General features: G+C 41.0%; 1 protein-coding gene across 4 annotated transcripts in view; it reads left to right on the forward strand.

Moving 5' to 3' along the window:
* The window catches only part of dock1 (dedicator of cytokinesis 1), a 195,263-nt gene that overhangs the window by 51,325 nt on the left and 137,938 nt on the right, over positions 1-6,000 (forward strand). The gene's annotated exons all lie outside the window — the stretch shown is intronic.

Raw genomic sequence — 6,000 nt, forward strand, 5'->3', positions numbered from 1 at the left:
CCGGTACCCCCCAAAAAAGATGTATTCATAACACACGGGAAAAGAACCAGGGAAAATCGAGTTAACTATAAAAACGATTAAAAAACGATAAAAAGCCTGAAAACCATGAATTTCACACCCGAACCTCAACTCTCGTGGCCTGGTACCAAATGACTCACGGACCCGGGGATTGGTTACCGCTGACCTACAACATCCAGAACCATTGATATAAGGCAGGATGGATCCATATTTTATGTTGTTTACCATCCAGACAACACTTTCTCAATATTTCATAGTCCAGGTATGGTGAGCATCTGTGAAGTGCAGTCTCAATTACCTGCTCATGTAACAGGAGTCGCATCCAGTGTGATCTGTCCCGTTGTGGCCCATCTTCTTCAGTAAATTCAATGATGCTCTTCTGCATCCTTTGGTTGTAATAAGCAGTGATTACTGTTGTTACTGCTTCCTGCTTGTCAGCTCAGAGCAGTGTGGATATTCTCCTGACCTCTGCCATCAACAAGGCATTTTCACCCAGAGCACTGCTGCTCACTGGATAGTCTCTCTTTTTGAACCGTTCCCTGTAAATCCTAGACGTGGTTGTGTTGAAATCCAAGTATGGAAGCGGTTTTTGAAATAGAGCCATGCCACGCTGACAGGCACTTAAATCACCCTTCTTCTTCATCAATCAGATACTTGTTTTGAACTTAAAGAGGTTCTCTACACCATGTCCTCATCTTTAAAATATTGGATTGCCACCACCTGATTGGGTGCTTAGATCATTTGTATTAACGAGCGGGAGATCAGATGACCTAATGAAGTGGCCATGAGTAGGTTTTACTGACCACTGCTCTCTGATCTCTTCTTTCTTGAGGTGCTGTATAACAAAAGTAGCACACATGAGAGAAAATCCTAGCGACGTATATGGATTTACTTTTGTTGTAGCACAGAGAAGTACAATTCCAGCTTGATGAAATGCCTGCTCACATCAAACAGAGCTCTCACTGGGGGGAGGAAGGATTTCTTTACTGTATCTTAGCCAGGTAGACCCTGAATTTTGAAACCACCGATGGACCCGTAGCCTCTGGGTTTGACAAACGGATCATGGGAACATCATTTAATGTAGGATTCCTTAGCTTCAGCTTTTTAAACATTTTTTCTCATTATCTGGTTTTTCCTTTTCCACATTCTGAGCGCCAGGAATGGTTTTCCTCCTCTCTATTCCTACTTCGAAAGTACTTTCTTTTCTCTTTACTCTCTGTACGCCAGTCAGTCTCAGTTAGATTCCAGTTCATCTCTGTTGAGCGAACAACAGCCTTTTTATTTCCCCGTGAAGATCTACTCTTATTAAGCTTGGGAAATCCTCATGCCTGCCACTGTGGCTCATGGATTAAGGATTTTAGCATCTTGTGTTCCCACCAGCCTTTCTGCATGTTTATAAATCCCCACAGATGTCAGCGTAAACCCTCTTGAGCATGCTGGTATTTCTTAGCTGTGTTCATAACGTTGTAGTTAGATTGTGTGAAAAGCTGTTCTCTTTTGTGTGAGTGGTCAGATGCTTCTAGCTCTGATTTCACAGAGCTAAACCAAACCAACCTAAATGTCTCCTTTGCTTTCTTTTTCACTGGATGTAATTTGCTGCTTTGTTTTGGGTTTTTTTTTTTTTTTGTATGCAAGAATGAATCACAATTTTAATTAGAGCCACAATTAAAGCTTCTTTTGTGTTTTTGGCCACAGTCTGAAATAAATAAGTAACAGACACACTGCAGGGTAACTTTGACTTGAATTGAAATTAATTGTTTTACTCGCCAAGAGCAATGCCCTGTTTAAATAAGGAGTGCATCATGCCCTTTCGTTTTTGTATTCACGTTAACAAAAAGATCAATTTAAACCTCCAAACAAGGGCAGAATGAAGAGAAAAGCTTGGAGTAAATTATTGAAGCAAGATCATGTGTGTTTGTGGTCTTTAATCCTTTGAATAATCCTTGTGTAGGCCTGTGAAAAGAAAATCCACTGCAAACCATTTTTCGCTTTCTTCAGATTTGAAATATTATTTAAAACTTCCCTTCAGGAATAAGTGGCCTTACGCGAAGACTAATAATATAAAATCTTAAAACGTCTTTCAAAAAGGCCTCTTATCAATTTTAACGAGATCCCCAACACCACTGGCCAACACAACATAAATACGTAATCAGCCAATCACATGGCAGCATCTCAGTGCATTTAGAAATATGGGAATGGTGAAGAAAACCTGCAAGTTTAAACTGATCATAAGAACGGGAAGAAAAACCATTTAATTAACAGCTGATTAGTGCCCAAACACTGTTTTTGCATTTCAGTAAATTACTGTATGTATTTCCCATTTTCCTAACAAAATATGAGGAAATGAGGGATGGCTCGAGACTTTCGTGCAATACTTTACAATATCTATAGAACCTGTAATCAAGCCAGCAATAAGGTCACATAAAGCTACAAAACATTAGGTCAAAGCTGAACCAAAAATTTTTTTCCTGAAAAGTAGGATCAATATTTGCTTTCAGGTAGAGATGTTTCCAGCTTGGTGATTATCCGACTGCCCGACTATGGGGGAAAAACAATCTGCATGTAAACATTAAGACTACTAGGTAAAAAATTCATTTCAGAGGGCGATTATCCCAAAGTTTGACAGATGCCTTGGTGAGATCAGCTGTTTTCTGAACGACGATGCATGGTCTTGGCGTGCTGGCAATTTAAAAACTACAGCTGAATCTCTGACCTGTCAGCAGCACAGGCTTTATGTGACACTTGTAATGATTTTAGCGCTTTTTGTGCTAAATCATTGCAGTCTAAAAAAGACGTGAAATGCCGATAAAGCTAATTGTCCGGGATACAACCTAATAGCATGCGCAGCAAACATTTATAAAGCCTCATTAATGGGATCACTGCAGACCCCACAACAGGCTCTGGGCATTTCTCTAAGACAACGGGAGGTTTTTGTTGTCAGAGGGCTTCTGCATATAATGTGTGAAAGCGGTGGGTGTCGCATGTTGTTATAGTAATGTTCCCTTTGAAGCTTATTAAGTTTAGTCTGTGGTATAAGTTGTCATTTAAATACAATTGTGCGTGCCCTCCTACTCGGCTCAGGGGGTGGTGATGTCAATGAATGAGTCGTCTCAGTTACAGGAGAGCCTGCCTCTCCTGTAAGTAATGATAGTGGCTCAAATGGTTGTCTCAGCTGTTATGTAGATGCGTAGTATGCAGCATATATCAATCAGCACTATTCTCTGCTCCTATTTCTCCTCCCTGCCTGCCATTTTCTGATTTATCTCGCTCCCTGTGCGAGAGTGATGGGGGGGAGGGGGAGTATGTGTCCTGGTCTGTAGATTCACTCCTGTAGAGCAGCTCCGCTCTCCATATTTACCTGTCACTTTGTGCTGATAATTTGCAAGGTGCCGGTGGGTGCTTGGGGATCAGATGGCCTCGTCGCTGCACAAAGTTTGATTAAACTTTGTGCAGCTGTGTGTTGTATGGGATATATCATCCCACGCTAAAGCTCGAGGAAAAGGTTCCAGCTATTTTAATAAAGCACTGTACACAGAGCAGCCACAACATTAACACCGCCTCATTTATATTGTGTAGGCTCTTATCCATTAGGGATGCAGAATTTGCAGGTGGCATGAGGACATTGACAGCTATTGCTTTGGGTCTAGTAACTTGTGTGGCTCGTTTCAGTGGTTTGGACGGATGCTCTGAGTTGGAATCCAGGGAGGCTGGATGCTCGGTCAATGCCTTGGGCTTGTTAGCATGCTCCTTTAGCCATTACTGCAGTTTTTTTTGCCTGTGTCTGCATGTTTAGTTTACCATTGTCATATGATTTATTTATTTTTTTACCCATCCATCCAATATCCCTTCTACAGAAAAAAAGAAAGTGTACAAGAAACAGCAGAAACATTGCATTGTTATTAGAGGATCAATATTATTTACTTACCTGTCTTTGGTTTTGATATTGTGGCTAATCTATCCACAATATTTCCCATGATACCAGATTCAGGCTTCTTTATTAAAAACCCAGAAGCTCTTTAAGATCTAGGTGTGTTTGTCCAATAGTCATCTCTGTCCCATTTTCTGCATTTCTGTAAATGAAATGATCACATGATTCCAGCTCATCAGATGTGTTGGCAGTTTCCTGTTTTATACAATATCAAACCAAATATTTCGGGTTGTTTTGACTGTTGGTTTGCTGAAACAGCAATTTGATGTTTACGTTTGGAGAATATGTGACAGTATAATTAATATGATTAGTAATGTAATTGCGGTAAGATCTGTTTCTGGATGTAGAGCAGGTCATCTACTAATCAGAAGGTTGGTGGTTCAACCCTTAGGTTCAAGTTGCTTTCGGATCCGTCCACCAGAGTGTAATTATTAGATGGAAAGCACTTATAAAAAAGTGCCTGTATGAATGGCTGTGATGCCTGTTCGCTCACCAGCAGTTTATCCTGAGCACTTATTCTTGCAAAGGGAAAAAGGAGCCCTAGAAATGCCCCTTGCAACAGACTGCATGCTTTATACTCATGGCTCCTCACTGCTGATCCCCACATCCGAGATGAAACACTCTTTTTAACTAAGCTAGATTTATGCAGGCGGCCTCCCAGTGCTGTGAGCTCCCGTGAAGTGGCTCCTAGCTCTTCCCTGGGCATTTACAGTGTGCTTCGCTAAACAGAGCAGAGATTCAGCGACAGCACACGTGGGAGAGAACCTAGACCAGTGAAATTGATTAAAATACTCTTCCCACCTCTGCTGGAAAGAAAACACATTTTTATGAACAAAGCAGCTTTAAAACTATGGAATCCATGTTCATATTGAAGCTACTCCAGCATCAGTGCGCTGAAGAAGCCTGTACTTTTAAACGTTTAAACGACTACATACAAGGCTGTCACTATTAACGGCAAAGAACAAGCTATCAAGACTCCTTAGTGGTTGTGTTTGCTTTTAAAAGTGAACAAAACTGATTTTGTGAAGGAGTTCCGTAAACAAACTTTCAAATGGTAATGTGAAGTCTTTTGCATTTCAGTTGCGCATTGACAATGTAACCTATTTTCTCTGAATTAATTATTCCACTGCTCTCCATCTGCCAGTTACTTCCACAGTCTTTTAAATTCCCACTGCCTGTGGAGACATCCGTTCTCAGACAGATGTTATTTGTAAAAGGCTCTCAGTATTTTTCTCCAGAACAAAACTGATTGCCCCCCACCCGCACAACACTGTGCCTTACAGCCCCATGTGCTACACGTAGTTGGCCTCTTAACACCACTGCCCCACTGGGACCAAGCTGCCTGATGATTTATTCTCCCATTATGCCATTTATCTCTCTGAGGTGCTGAAGCATCAATTTCCAAATCTATATCTCCTTGGGGACGGAGGACCCTGGTAGTTGAGACAGGTTCTTGTGATTGAACCCTGATAGGCTGTCAGGTTTACAGATGATGGGCATCCATTACTGTGTTGCCATGGCTGATTGACTCTTCCTGAGCCAATCAGCCATGGCGAACGGGGAGAGGCAGCCCCTAGGGACTAGGTTTGCAAGAATGCCAAAGAGATTCTTCTTATTCACTTCAGTCAGATGAGGCTGAATATAGTATATATTCATGAAAGCTAATAAACCATCATGAATATACTATAAAGATGTTTCTGGGAATCTCTCAGGATTATACCTGAGAAAATGTATGTGAAAAATCTGTTTATACAATAAAATGAATTAAAATTAACATTAAATGGAAACTTTTCTTAAATGATAAATTGTTTATTTTGGTTTTTTGCTTACTCCTGGTTTCGCCCATATTTGCTGCTTTTAACCCTTTAAAGCCGGTCGGAGCGGGCACGCTCTGTTTTGCGCAACTATTTTTAAATCTCGGTAGCACTGCAACCATGTAAGCTAGCGCAATAATTTTTTTTGCATATGAAACCGGAGGAGTTGTACTTACATCTTATGCCATCAGCTTGTCCTAAGTCACAGTTTCCTTCCACATAAAGCTTTGCAAAAACTGC

Source organism: Pundamilia nyererei, unplaced genomic scaffold (genome assembly GCF_000239375.1).
Source record: "Pundamilia nyererei isolate P.nyererei 1_Seehausen unplaced genomic scaffold, PunNye1.0 scaffold00069, whole genome shotgun sequence".
Lineage (NCBI taxonomy): Eukaryota > Metazoa > Chordata > Actinopteri > Cichliformes > Cichlidae > Pundamilia > Pundamilia nyererei.